General features: G+C 43.0%; 1 protein-coding gene across 13 annotated transcripts in view; it reads right to left on the bottom strand.

Annotated features, from left to right (window-relative positions):
- The window catches only part of LOC147655271 (uncharacterized), a 70,121-nt gene that overhangs the window by 41,994 nt on the left and 13,003 nt on the right, over positions 1-15,124 (bottom strand). The gene's annotated exons all lie outside the window — the stretch shown is intronic.

The following is a 15,124-nucleotide window of genomic DNA, read 5'->3' as shown; positions in this document are numbered from 1 at the left end:
GGTATCAAGTACCTCACAGAGCAGGACCATCAAACCACCAGAAAAACATTTTGGAAATTCTGGAGTAGAAGGCCCTCCAAAATAAACAGTAATTATTGTGAATAATTAAGGTGGTCATGTGGCAGGGTGCTGTGACTTTGCCAGCTTGACCAGTGAACATCCCTGTGGGAGTGTGCTGGGCAGAGGGACACCCCAGTGACAGCGACAGAGCTCTGGGAGGAGGGAGGAGCTTGAGGATTATCAGGGAGTCTGAGAGAAAAACAGACTGCTGGAATCACACTCTGCCCTCCCTGGGACAGGCCCAGAGGTAGACAGGACAGATGACACACAGGATTACTTGTTCCCTCTGCCTGGCTGAACTGATTTAAGGGATGGGGGAGCAGTGGCACTAAGCCCTGCCTGGCACAGCAGAGGGGTCTCATTCATGACTGCCCCACCTCCCCAGGTGCCCCAGCACAACAGGCACGAGGCTCTGCAAGTGGAACTGAACAATGGTGAGCGTGATGGTTCCTCTGGGTGGGAGGTGCTGCTGAGGTTAATGGTTTCTCCAGGTTGGAAGTGTTGCCAAGGGTAAACTACCCTGTGCTGTGATTCAAAGCTGCTTCCACAGAGGGAAATAAAGATGGGTTATTGTCACAGGAGACTCTCTTCTGAGGGGAACAGAAGGCCCAAAATGAGGAGCCTGGTGGACATAGTCCCTTGGGAGGCAGTCCTGAAGGGAAAAGGAGTCCAGGAAGACTGGACATTCTTCAAGAAGGGAATTTGAAGCAGCACAGGAGCAGACTGTCCCCATGTGCCAAAAGACAAGACAGAGAGAGAAAGATGAGCCTGTCTGTCAGAGAGATTTGGCTGGAACTCGGGGGAAAAAAAAAAGGGTTTATGACCTTTGTTAGAAGGGGAAGACAACTCCAGAGGACCACAAGGATGGTGTGAGGTTATTCAGGGAAAAAATTTCTAATTTGGACCAAAGTCCAGCTAATTTGGCTACTTTTGTAAAAGACAATAAAAAATGTTTCTATAAATAAATTAATAACAAAAGGATCCCTAAGACGAATCTCCATCTTTTATTGGATGCTAAGGGAAACATAAGTGACAAAGGATAAGGAAAAGGCGGAGGTACTTGATGCTTTCTATAAAAAGGCATTGAGGTGCTAGAACATGTCCAGAGAAGGGCAACAGAGCTGGGGAAGGTTCTGGAGTACAAGTCTGATGAAAAGCAGCTGAGAGAGCTGGGGGAGCTCAGCCTGGGGGAAAGGAGGCTCAGAGAAGACCTTATTGCTCTCTAAAATGACCTGAAATGAGGTTGTAACCAGGTGGAGGTCAGCCTCTTTTCCTAAGTAACAAGTGACAGGACAAGAGGAAGTGGCCTCAAGTTGCACCAGGGAAGGTTTAAATTCAATGTTATGAAAAATTTCTTTGCCAGAAGGGTTGTCAAGCATTTGGACAGGCTGTCCAAGGGAGTGGTGGAGTCACCATTCCTGAAGGTATTTAAAAGACATGTAGCCATGGCACCTGGGGACATAGTTTGGTCTTGGCAATGAGTTAATGGTTGAACTCAATTATCTTAAGGGTCTTTTTTAACCTAAGTGGTTCTGTGATTAACTCCTATGATGTCCCATAAACTAAGGATATAGATTCTGGCTGTATAAATTTGTCATTAGGATTTTGTAAAACCTTGGGATTGAGGAAGGAATTTGGTCACAAAATATCTTCTAAAGCAGGTTAAAAGAGGGTCCAAGAAGCACCAAGCACACATAACTCCTAATGAAATGTATGAATGCTGCTGTTTCTCAGCCTCATGTAGCACAGAGGTCAGGGGGGAAAGATCAGGGGGAAGCTGTTAATGGAGCTGAGTAGAGACAGTCTGGCTCCATTTCACAATGAAACTGGAGAACATCTGTGTGTTTGGTAGCAGACTGTGATACAGTGTATCACACTGAAGTATATTCGCTGTTCACTTTCTTTTGGGATAGGTTGGAACTGCCTGAGCTCCCTCTGCCGCTTTGTCAGGGCACATAAGAGACACCCACCTTGGGGAATGAGGAATCCACAGTCAGGTACAGCTACCATATGGCACAGATGCTCACTGGAACTAAGAAAACTCAGCTCAAAGTTCTGGGCTGGATATGAACCAGTATTAATTCCAGAGAGGAGCAATCTGACCCAACCTGCAGCTGCTGAGTCAAACTGAAGTCGATGCCCTGGAAAGTGCTGCAGAGACTGAGAGGAGCCTCAGCACTGAGCAAACCCCTTGGACAAAGCTGCCCTGAGATGAGGTGCCTTAAGCATCCCAGTGTTTCCAGGGCAACCAGAGCTGGAATTCAGTTCTGGTGAAAGTTCACCAGATCCGAGTTTTTCAGACATAATATTTTTCACCAGCTGAACTGGCATATTTGGAAGTTGTTTCTGAACAGTGGCTCTAGTGTGCATGGCCATGTCAAGAATCAGCAAGGGCACAATAGGCAGACGTTACACATTTCTGGCAATGAGAGGCAGCTCCTTTGCCCTCAGTACTATTATTGTTCCTTGGGAACACAGACATCACTGTTCTGTTAGATCCATGGCCATTTGGTGGGATCACTTGTTTCTGAGAGTGTTTATTAATGGAGACATCAGTAGAGGATGGAAACAAACCCTGATATCTCTTTTTTCCTGATGGTATAATATAATTCCCTATATAAAATAGATACCAAAGCATTTGTCTCCCTTTTGGGTTTTGGGGGGTTAAATTTTTAGTTTTCAGTGTTGTAACTGTGTATGTTCCTGTTACCACATCAAGATTTCTCACATTTTGGGTTTTCAGTAAATTCTAGTGCTCTCTCATTTGTAACTATGTTGAGCAAGTCCTGCTGTAAAATTGTAATTTGCTATTTCTCATCTCTTTGAATGACACTTTGCTCTTTTATTATATGAAAGGGGAAAACATACACTCTTAATCCACGCGTCCTAGACTGTTCAAAGTTTGATTTATTACATCTTATCCTTCCTTCCCAGATAAATGGTTCCAGTCCTTTATGTTTTTTGTTCATCACTGTAAGAGCACTGCTTGTCCCTGAACTCCCCAATCCCATTATTTATTTTTGAAACAGACTAACAAGCACTGAAGACCGTCTTCTGATGACAGCAATCACATACATTGTGTAACTGAATTATATAACCCTTCATCCCATCCTTTATATAGCCTCATCTATGTTTGCTTTTTGGATGTGGCCACACAGTGAACACAATTCTCAACTGACCTTTCTCCAGTAATAGCCAAGGACTTTTCCTGAGTCAGTGCTTATCCTAATTTATCGTGGCACAAAGGCACACTGAACTGTGACAGCTCCATAGTATAACTCCTGGCTGTGCACATGTATGCCACAGCAAGGCTTTCCACAGAGAGAAATTATCCCAAAATCTCTGGAATAGTCTATCATGTAGATAAGTCCTAATTTAGGGCCATATTCCAGTCTCTAGAGTCAGTTTGGGAAGAATCACGGACCTGCATAAAGGAAAAATAAATGTACAAGCCATGAATGTTGTCATGGATAGTGGAGCAGGGAGTGCACAAGGCTGGTGTGACAGGGTGGCTAAATAAAGTGGAAGTGACACAGTGGAAGACCTTGAAACATGCAGCACAAAATAAAATATTTCCCCAAAAGACAGATCACTCAATTAAAAAAGAAAAAAAGCCCCATTTCTAGACAGAATGAGCTGTAAATCTCTGTGAGAATAGAGACAGCAACGTTCGTCCCAAGTTACAGTGAAGGGCAATAAATCTGCAGGTAATTCTCAGAGCGACCGTTCAGCACAATGATGGACAAAGGTCTGCAGGGCTCTGCAGCCTGGCTTGCAGCTCCTCCTGCTCGTAGATTTAGCTTGGAGAATCATACACCAAGTCAGGCTACTGGGATTGCTTTTGGGTCCTGCAGGCTGGACACCACTGCCTCAGCAGGCAAGACCTGTGTACTGAGATATGGGTGATGACAAACAAATGTGCCCTGCCAGTCCCAACAGACCACATACCAGGAATTTAAGAACTGAAGGCTTCAGATGAATCATTTCTGGTGAAACTCAAAAGAGCTTTGACAAGCACCGAAGCTGCTTTCACAGCATGTTTAATTATCAGATGTAATTTAAATGACTGGGGAGCTGCAGTTAGAGGGGGAATCAGTGAATCTCAGGCAGATAATGGGGTTTTATTTCCTTCAGAGCTGCTCAGGACTGTTTTTTTCTTAATAATGTTGTTACATGTGCCCAGGACTGCTGGAATTTTGTGTTACCATGCTCCTTTGTGCTGCCCTCAGACTGACAGCCAGACAACCCTTTCCTTCTGCTGTAATTTGGAACCTGGGTGGAAATTCTATTCTTTTGGGAAGGTGCAAATAGTGGGCTTGGTTTCTTACATTGCTGTACACCAGCAATGTCTCTGTGGTTGGGGAAACCACATGTCTGAGTCCAGAGGCTAAGCCAAAGAAAGAGGAGATGAACTTATGAACTGGAGGGTCTCTTTATGTGAAGTCTATCACCTTGCTTACTGGGAAGCTCTGGATACAGCAGCACTTCCCTCAGCTGCTCAGTAGTCCCATCCCAGCCCATATCTCAAACACAATCTGCTCCTAAAATAGCCTGCTCCTCTGCACAGAAGTAAGAGCTCTCATTTTCAAAGCATTTCCTCTGCTGGTAGTCTCCCAGCTTTTACTCACGGTGCTGGTATCCAACACTGCTGCTGCAAATGGGCAGCAACACGCATGCAGAGGAAAGGGACACAAGGAGAGGAAAATATTACCTCCCTCCACAGTGCAGGAAGCAGAGGGAGGCCATGTGCCAAAGGACCCACACACAAAAGGCAAGGTCTGGTGCTGCCTGGAAAAGGATGGAGGTGGGGACAGGTGGTCTAGCAGGTGCCTCAACACAGTCCATACAAGGTGCTCCTGCAGTCATGTGACAGCTCACAACCAGAAGCATCAAGTGCTGCATCTTTCCGAAAGCCACATGAGAGGTGATGCAGGATGCTACCAGCAGGGAATTGCTCATAGTGGGCAGAAAGAAACACATTTGTCACCAGGAATGAGCCCCAATGCTTACAGCAACAGGTCAAGTAGGAGACTGCCATCTCAGCTGCAATGGAAAGGACAGCCATACTCAGAATCTGCCAGTTCCTGACCTCTTGTCCTGATCCAGTGTCTTCTCAGGAACTCTCACTCAAATCCCTACTTTAAGTTACCTTACTCAAACCCTTTGGTCCAGAGTAATTCATCCTTGACCAGTCCATTTCCCTCACCTCATAATTTTCAATCCACTATAAAATTTAAGCAATTTAAAGCTATTACAGACCATGCTTGCCATCTCTCCAAAGTGCAAATCAATCTATCTATCTATCTATCTATCTATCTATCTATCTATCTATCTAATCTACCTACCTCTGAAGGTTCTGAGCACAGTATGAACACAGTGCTTCTGATTTCAACCCTGAATTTCAGGAGCAAATTCCCCAGCACTGCACAGGACTCTAGGAAATGCATCTCAAATGGGATTTATCTCAAGCCCTTAAAAAGCACATGTACACAAATTAATATTCATTGCTAAATTAATATTCATGTTCTTCCTCTGTGATGATTTATCTTCATAGACCTGGGTTTGGCACTGTCTGCTTCCTTCACTCTGGGATCCCTTTTTTTCTCCCCACCTGATTAATGTGTTGATATGTGGCTTCAGGTAAATGGCCAAACTTTAATTTATCTGCCCTTTAAACCAATTGTTCCTTCACGGCTACAATTCTGTTTTTGTTATGAAAATGTTGTGGTTTTCTGTGCTCTTGGGACATCAGTGCTGGCTAAGCATTGACTCCATGTACCATAACACCAAAGAACTTCCTTCTGAGTCTGAACTCTCATGTGCTGGTCCAGCAGGAGCTCATCTCCTCCCTTCCTATCCACCTGCACAGCCTGTGATAGACAGTGATGGATTATTCATGGGAAAGACAATGTGAAATTTTAAGCTGGCTTTTTTTCTCACTTTCTCTGCTAGAATGATAACTTGAAATATTTGTATAAAATCCAACCTATTTCCCCAGTGGGTTGTTTTTTTGGGTTTCTTTGTAGCAGAAATCACTTTGTAGTAAAGTGTGTTTTTGAAGCTAAGGTAAGATTTTGCCAAGATGTTTAAATGCAATCCAGCTGTCAGAAAACAAACTTCTCCCTTTTATAAAGATACCAAATCTACCACCTCCTTTCCTCCTTCACTTTCACTGTCCCTCTCTGGGCAACATCTGGAAACTGTCTAATTAGTGGTCCTAAACATAACTCAGCAAAATTCTTTCTTGGCAGAGTGCTAGAGCAGGACCATAAAGGCCCTATGATCTCCTTATTGCAGCCAGATCCTTGCTCATCCCACAGATTCTGCTGCCTGGGCAGGGCTGAGAGAGTTTCCCAGCAGCCTTTTGCTCCCTGTAAAACGTGGCAGCCTAAGCAGTGAGGTGGCAGCTGCTGCTGGTACAGGAGGGGGATGAGGAATTGCTTAGGAAGTGGTGGGGCTTTCTCATCACACCAGAGCCATCTGCATACCAGGTGAAATCCCACCAGGGGTGAGGAGGTGATTTCCTTCCTGGCAAAATATCCTGCTCCAGCTGCAGCAGGGCAGCATGAGTGGTGAGAGGTGGTCACATCTGGCATTTGTGCATCTGTGGTATGATGGCTTGGCTCACAAGGGCTCCCCACAACCTGCAAAGGGAATATTTCCCTCCAGTTTTCTTCTCTATTGTACCTTGGATGGTAAGAATGTCACAGCAAGGACTTTGTTGCAGGCAGCAAAATTTTCCCCCACGGCAGGAAAATGTTTTAGTGATACAAAAATAGACGGTTGCAAAAAGATTTCCTTTGGATCCTTGAAGATTCCCTACATTGGAAGGTAGACATGGGCTTGAAGTGAATTTTCCAGAAGAGAAGTGATTAGTACAGAAATCAAGGAAAACAACTCAAGAGCTCCTAGTTGAAGGGAATATCCAGCAACTCTGGCTTTCAAAATGTAAATAGGAAACATTAAAAAAATCTTATCTGTACTTTGCAGCTAATGAAAACACTGGTCTCTCCTGGGAGCCAAGTCTTTGCTCTAATTTTAATGCATTTTCTTAGGTTTTCCTTAGCTGTGACTAATTTGTGCTGTCAGGTGTGCCTTTTTTGAAGTTAGAAAGCATATCTGAAATGCTACAATCTCTAGCCAGGATATTTAAATTAGTGAGTATCCACATCTCAGAGCCTGTCAAGTGAGGGGATGGCACTCAGCTGCCCTCATGCTCTGCTGAGCCATGGGTACAAGCAATCTCTGCTCCCAGGGGAGCCTGTAGGGAATTCTTCCCAGGTGAAGTGTTGTGCTGGCCCCCGGCACTGTGTGGGCTGTGCACAAACAGCACTTGGACTGTAAAGCACAGTTCAAAGCTAGATCTCAGCAACCTTCTAGAACAGAAGTCAAAATAGCTATAATTGTGTATATTTAATTATAACTTTAGTATAATATATAAGTTCAAAGACTTCACCCACCTGCTTGCTCTGGCTGAGTTCATGTCACAGATTAAACCTGGCCCTGTTGGTCACACCATAACACCTCTATCCCAAGGCCATAGAGACTTTTAGACAAGGGTCAAAGGCTTTAGGAGACTCTGGGGTTAGAACTTGGTGGAGTGGGGTGGGCTGGGATGGCACTGAACTCTTTCTAATTGCTGTTCAGGTGCTGCTCCCTCTGGTTCAGCTGAAACCCATGCTCAGCTCTGCTCAGTGACCCAGGGGACAGAGAAGAGAGGACTGAAAGAAGCTGCAAGCAGGCACTGGCCCCAGCTGGGCAGCTCCCCCTGCATGGCAGGTGTATTACATAGTGTGGACATACCTTGTGGTGGCAGTGACAGATGGAATAACAGGGTACCCTGAGCTCAGGAGAGCAATTCAGGCCACCTGCTACCCACAACTACCAGGTCATGGGGGCCAGGCTCTGCCAAGGCTGTGTCGGAAGTCTCTGAACTGTTGTGAGAAGATGGTGTAGTAATGCAGTAAAATGTTTGAGTGCACTTCCCTCTGTGTGTAGTTTGGGATCCACATGGCTGATCCCACCAGTGGCCTATAAAGACCAAAGCAACTATGGTCTGTTACTCCAGTAAAACCAAGGAGAGTTTCAGTTGAGGTATTCTGTGCTATCTAAGGCTGTACATTCAGCTATGGGAGGGTAGGCAGGGATTTGGACAAGGGCCAGAGATGAGATTGCACATGATTTACACTTAATGTCAGGCATGTGACTTGCTGCCTACAAGGCGAGGAGTTGTTTGCACATAACTGTGTCTGCATTGTCCCTGCAGCTGAGGAGAAACAAATGATCGTGCACTTGTCTGCAGACATTAACCCTGCAAAGTAGGGAGACTTGTTCCACCAGAGCTGGATCTGCAACAGCCAGTATTAACTCCTGGAAAAGCACAAAAGGTGTGGATGTGTGTGACACAATTAACATCATAACAGTGAATGTTTTTCTACTGGGAATGCAGCCAAAGGAGGCTTTTGTGTGTTTCCACAAAGTTGTCAGCCCTTCTCTCAATGCCCTCTCAACAGAATTTGTTTAAACAGGGAAATAAAAAACATATTTTGCAAATTTATCTATCTATCCTTGCTTTTCAACATGAAGATCAGATAAAGACATAGGTGCTTCTTGAGTACAGCAACAGCATATGAAAGCTGAGCAAAAAAATCCATTCAGTGCTGGATTCCAGAGGTAAATGTTTGGCTATTTTGTGCTACCTACAAAGAAACCTGAACAGAGAGTGAGATAGTTGCTGTTTTGTACTGTCAGAGCATTTTCATTCTGTCTAATGACAGCTGTGTTTTCCTGTCTTTCTCCAGTGCTGGCTGGAACTAAATTCTTTATTTTCTGATTGATTTTCTGTGGAGACTTGCGGAACCATGGCACCTGATGGATTTTCACATCCTTCCTCTTCTTGCTAATAATATTTACATCTGTTTTCAGTCAAATGAGACAAAAGGGCAAAACACTGTACAGAAGTTCATGCCACCTTTGTGATACAGGCAGATGGGTAGGAAAACAAAGAACTTGTAAGCATAGCTAGTAAAATAAAGGCTGCAAACTCATGCATTGTTTGAGAATCCACGTGGGAAGGACATTTTATAGATGCTGCTATTATGGGAAAACCTTCACTTGATTTTGCTTGGAAGTCAGTCAGTCAGGGCACAAGTCTTGAGGAAAACCAGGATTCACTGGTGCTGGTGCTCAAAAATTACTTGTGCATGTACATTACAGGTTTTGCAGGTTGCTATGAAGATTTCTCTCTGTAGCTGGTTTAGAAAAATTTGGTGCACAGCTATGTCACCGCTTCCATTTAGAAAAGGCCATCAGTGTGTCCCCACCCCATGCTGCAAATTTATTCTGATTGAAATAATTCATGTACTACTTAAAAAACATCCAAATGTAGCCCTCTAATCAGAGGTTTGCAAAGCACTTTGATTCAAACCCACATCCAAACAGCACACAATGGTCACTCTCTTCCACACCCTTCACTAAAGATGTCTTCAGTGTTGCTGCTTCTCATACCTCTGATCGTAGCAAGTGGTGTTTGGCTCATACCTGTTGAACCCTAAACCTCATGGGACCAAATTTCATCTGTAAGTTATTCAGGTGCTCATTGAGTGCTGCTTCTTATGTGAGGACTGCACAACTCTGCAATTCTGTTGCATCACACAGAAATTAAGTATCTCTTGAAGTGTCAATTAATTAATCTTCCCTGTTCACATTTGTAGTAGTCTGGGAAACATGAGGTGATGGGTTTCAGCTTCCAGGGAGGTGGCCAGTGTAGCCAAGGCCATGGAAGTTGTGATGATAAGTCATACTCATAATATCTAAAAATTTGTGTATTATTGACTGCCTTGGATAGCAAAATTCCAAAAAAATTTCCAGCTTCTAAACAATTTTTTGAGATTTTGAATTCTATACCAGCTTGTGAATTGTCCTGCAGACTTGTGTGAGTGTAAATTGGTCACACTGGACAGAACTTAATTGAGGAAAGTGGCAGAGATCAGGATTTTTTTCATTAAGCTTCTCATATTTTCAAGCCTTTGGTAACCAGGCAGTGGATAGAGAGACTCCAGTCATTCTGCAGGTAACCTGGCATACTTTTCAAAAGTCATTTGGGATATCTGAGCTTTGAAGTGGTGAATATCACAGGAGTGCAAAATCCCCCAAGGGGGAATATTCTAAGCACAGGTATTGAAAACAATCAAATGCCAAACGTCATCAGGTTTTCAGACAAACAGAAGGAAAAATGTGTATATTAACCCACAGCAAATAACAATCCCAGCCAAGCTATGTTTGCCACCACTCCAGAGTGTTGTGAAAAGAGGATGGGTGAAAATGAAACTGTCTCTTTAGCTGAAGTGACATCCTGAAAAGAGTTATAGCTAAAAACCCCTCTAGAACCAGAAATGCCTACAACCCCCTTTAAAAATATTGCCTAAAGTTTTTGTGTAAGATTTAGCAGAACCAATTCCCCTCCCTCCAGCTCTGCCACTACTGGCTGTCTGTGCTGGGTGTATGGCATTGCACTGGGACAGCGAGGAAAGCCAGACTGGAAGTAGAGCATAAGCTCTAGACTCGGGTCAGGCTGGGACATGTTGAGCGTTCCCGGGCAATCCCAAACACAAAGATAAATGAGGTGTAGGTGATTACAGCACCTGGAAGCCCTGGATGGTGTTAGATCGTAACTGGTTTGGCTCAGTGATCTTGGAGGTCTTTTCCAATCTAAACGATTCTCTGATTCTTTGATTCTATTCCCCTGACCTAAATGCTAAAATTTGTCAGATCCGTTACAGGCGGGAGATGGTCTGAATACGGCTCCTAGTGGTTAAAGACACCCATGACACATTTTAGATGAGCTTGGCTCGTATTTATGAGCTCTTGGGAAAGTCTTCTCTTTCCCTAGCATTATCCATTGTAATTTTTTTCTTTTTTTCTTTTTTTTTAATTTGATTTTTCATCCTTGCTAGAATGCCTGGACTTCCTCTGTAATGAGAAGGATGACAGCTGTGAGAAAAAGGATGCAAACACATAAAGATGAATGCCTTGACTCCCAGCTTTCACAGGATATTTTAAGCAACTCATTTTGCCTTTCCCCGTCTTCCCCATTTGTTCACTGCTGTGCATGTTGCATGTTGGAATTTCTGTCACAGAAAATGATCCCATTGTGACTGAAGCAATAAAAATCTGAAATGAAAAGCTAATCCTGCCCCAAATTGCTTTTGAGGTGTAAGACATGAAACAACAGATGGATACAGTCATGGAGGGGAATTTAAGGCAACGGTGAAGCAATCCTGATGAATGTGATAGGCATCCAGCACAGGGTATGAGCTGTTGCCAAGGCTTCTCTATTGTTGCAAAAGAAATTTTAATGAAGGATTTGAGAAAAGCTAATGAAAGCTCTGTAAATATTTTTGTAAGCCCAAAGCATGAGAGAAAGCGTGAAATTGATTGTTTGAACATCTAACAGTAACTAATTTGTGTAGTAAGTATGATAGCCATGAATTCGTAATGGAGGTTATGAAGGTTAATTCATAACCATGTCTAAGTTGTTTAAATACCATTGAAGAGTATTGTTAAATGAATCAGGCCAGGGAAAAGTCTTAGAATAATTTTTAAAAAAGGCAGTATGATTTTAGCCAGGCAATGAGTGCCGAAATTGGAAGCTGCTAGGCCATAACCTTTTGATATCAGCAAAGGAAATCATTAAGACGAAAATTACCAAAGGGATTTTTTACCAATTGCAGCCTCTGCTGTATCAGATTGGGTTTTATTTTCATTTTCAGTGGCTGAAATACTGGTGGCTGCTCTGACTTCAGTACAGTGTGTGTTGATTTCAGGAAGTAAAAGACATCTCACTGATGGTGAAAGAGCTATTTATGTGTGTTGGCATGGAAGAAAAAAAATACACAGTAAGACTTAGAGCTAGCACGTTCCTGTCAAAGCAGTAAGCCTATCTCAGCACAAGTGAGGAACTGTAATGAAGGAAGCATCATAGCTAAACCCACATAAAATTTGGTTTTGAAACTATTATTTGGAACAGAAAATAACTGTCTAAGAACTCCGACTTTTAATCTCATAACACTCCTCAGAGGCAATTTCTGACATGGCCCACTGACCCTGAACACTTCTTCATCTGCTGTCTGTAGTGAAGACAACTGGGAGAACCACTCTGAAAAAGGCTTTGTATGAAGTTACAGTTATTTGTGACATGTAACAGCAGCTTGAATACGTTTCCCAGAAAACAGACCCTCCAGGTTTTGTATCCTTTTGAATTACTGCAAAGATTTGTCTATTACTGTTTCTTAAACTTATGAGATTTTCTCTGTCCTAGTTTAAAGACTTGAATTTGAGGTTGTCAGATCTGATCTCTTTCAAAAAGCCTTTAGAAAAATCTTTCTAATGTGATTTGTGCAAGATAATTCAGGCCTGAGCAAATGTGACCCCTCCATGCCCTATTCCTGCCTAGACAGAAGCAGTTGCCTGCAGCTGTGTCCATCTTGCCCTCAAAGGATTATTGAAGTGCCACTTGACACACTAAATGTATTTGAATGAATATTTTCTGTCATTACCAATTGAAATGACTCCTGCCTTCTCCTCATGACCTTCAGAGCTGGAGCCTGTAGAAGAAGAGCATTCTTCCTCTTCCAGACAATTATGTGTCTGATCACCCTACACCAAAATGGAAGTTTGTAACATGGGAAGTATTTCTCTGTCCTTGAAGGGAGGTGATGGGTTAGATGATCTATGTAGACTGATATTAAATTAATTTAACAAGTCCTGAGCTCTAGTTTCAGGCAAGCTCAGACAGGAGCTCACTCTGTGGCTGTGGACACGTATGCTGGGGTATTTTATCAAGTAAATTTTTTTTTTATGTCTCTGTGAAGTCTGAACAGGACTGCTGAGTCTCAGTGAAAATCAAATAGGCAGTTTTCCAGAGGAATCTGAGACTAGGCCTACCAAGAGTTAAGTGGCTGTAGACAAAAGGACCTGGGATTTTCTCAGCTGGAAGACACTGTACATAAAAAGGAAGATAAAAGGAGTACTTTGTGGTGGGGGAAACCCGAGAGCTCAGTTATAGGAAACAGTTCACTCCAAGCAGACTCTTCGGAGAAAACAGGACTTTGATTTCACACACTGGCAGGAACAAATAATTGTAGCTTTTTCTCCTTTGTTATCAGCAGCAGAAGAGAAGGGATGGGAAGTCTGAGGTTCATCTGCATTTTATCTGATTTCTGTTTTTTTGAGAAAGGGTAAATAATTTTCCCTGAAGTTTCCTCAGAGATGTCCTTAGCTGCCAAGAAACCACAATGGCCATACATGTCAAATTTCTATCGGCTGAAACCACAGTCACAGAGGCAGCCTTTCTGAAAATTTCTATTAAGCTACTTCAAACTCAATATATAAAAACATAGTCAAAACCAGTAAGTACTTTTGAAATTCCTCCATTTAGGATGTGCTTAAATTCCAAAGAAAGAATAAAAGAAGAAAGTACACTCTTCATCTGTGCCTGAAAGATCTCCTTGTTTATTAAATTTGAAGAGCACTAGCTGAATAAAATATAACAGAGGTAATTACTTCTAGTTCAGCCTTTTACCTGCCCTGTTCACAGTGTTTGTTTGCTTTGAACAGATGGAACAAGGTAAATAAAATGGATAAGATAAATCCTGTGGAGCTACTGTACCTCCATTATCTGCACAGATGTGAAACAAACGATAAGGCAGCTCAGGTCCTGAGTGTCAAGGCATGATGGCAACCAACACTGTTTGCCTGACGGAGAAGTAAGCTGCACGCTAATTTTTCCCTTGTGATATTACAGACAGGAGATATGGTGAAGAGAGGGGCAGATAGAATTCTTTTATTTCTAAACCAGGGGAACCAAATAACAGCATTACTGTGCATAGTACAGAAAATGCTGCTGGTACTACTGAACACATGTTCTACTCAACGAGTGGGCTGGCAGGGACAGAAAATACAGCTTGTTAGTTTTTGTCCATCTGAACTATCAACTTTGACCTAACCTCTCAGGCAGAGTCATTTGCCAGTCTTAGTACTTGCTAGCAGTCAAAACAAAAAGGTGAAAAAACCCTCCATAATCATCTGCTTAGTCATTCCAATGACAGACTAAGCACTGAATGCGCAGAAGACTTTGAGCGTGGGATTTTTTTCCTCCAGTAGTAGCTAGAAAGATGCAGACATGCAAATGTTTCTTGAGAAACTTGCAATTTTCCCATATGTTTGGCATCACTATACCCCTATTAGAACTAATCTGAGATTTATCACATCAATCTTTAGGAACCATCAAGTATCCAAGCTGAAATCTAGTCTAAGCTCCTTCTGTTTCCAGTGGTCTGATCTCATTGTCAGTTTGAATGCTGGTCTAAGTTGCTCCACAGTTGTTAAAAGCAGGAAGTACACTTTCAAACCTTAGCAATCATCTTTATATCCTGCTGGGTGTAAGCAGTATCTACAGGCCTGAAGCATGACAGGCTGGAGTGAACACTCGCTTTGGCCTGCTAACATAAAAAACTACTTGGCAGTGAAGCTCAGAAATTCAAATGCTGTGGAACACCCTTACCTGTTGCCAGCTTTTGCATAGTTGGTTACTTGTGGGTAGCCTTGGAAGATAGGTATTATCTGGTTACAGAGTAACAAATGTTTTCTTATACCACATTGCCCCACACTACCAGTCAAAAGTGGACTTTGTTTACAGTTACGTGATCTGCATCCAGGATGTTTGCACACCCTTACAAAGGCAGTCTCCTTCCAGGAAGAGCCTGCATGTTTACAGAGTGCCACAAACAGCTCTCATATCTGTCATATAAATGCATCAATAGCATACAGCATTTCCCCTCTCTTTCCCAAGTCATTGTCACAGAATCACAGAAGAGCTTGGATTGAAAGGGACTGTAAAGATCACCTCATTCCAATCCCTGCCATGGACAGGTACACCTTCCACTAGACCAGGCTGCTCAAAGTTCCATCCAATGTGGCCTTGAACACTCCCAGGGATGTGGCATCCACAGCTTCTCTGGGCAACCTGTTCCAGTACCTCACCACCTTCACAGTAAAGAATTTC

Source organism: Cyanistes caeruleus, chromosome 1 (assembly GCF_971803275.1).
Source record: "Cyanistes caeruleus chromosome 1, bCyaCae1.hap1.1, whole genome shotgun sequence".
In the NCBI taxonomy this organism is placed as follows: domain Eukaryota; kingdom Metazoa; phylum Chordata; class Aves; order Passeriformes; family Paridae; genus Cyanistes; species Cyanistes caeruleus.
The sequence above is the reverse complement of the archived record's forward strand: the minus strand, read 5'-3'. Positions and strand labels throughout refer to the sequence as shown.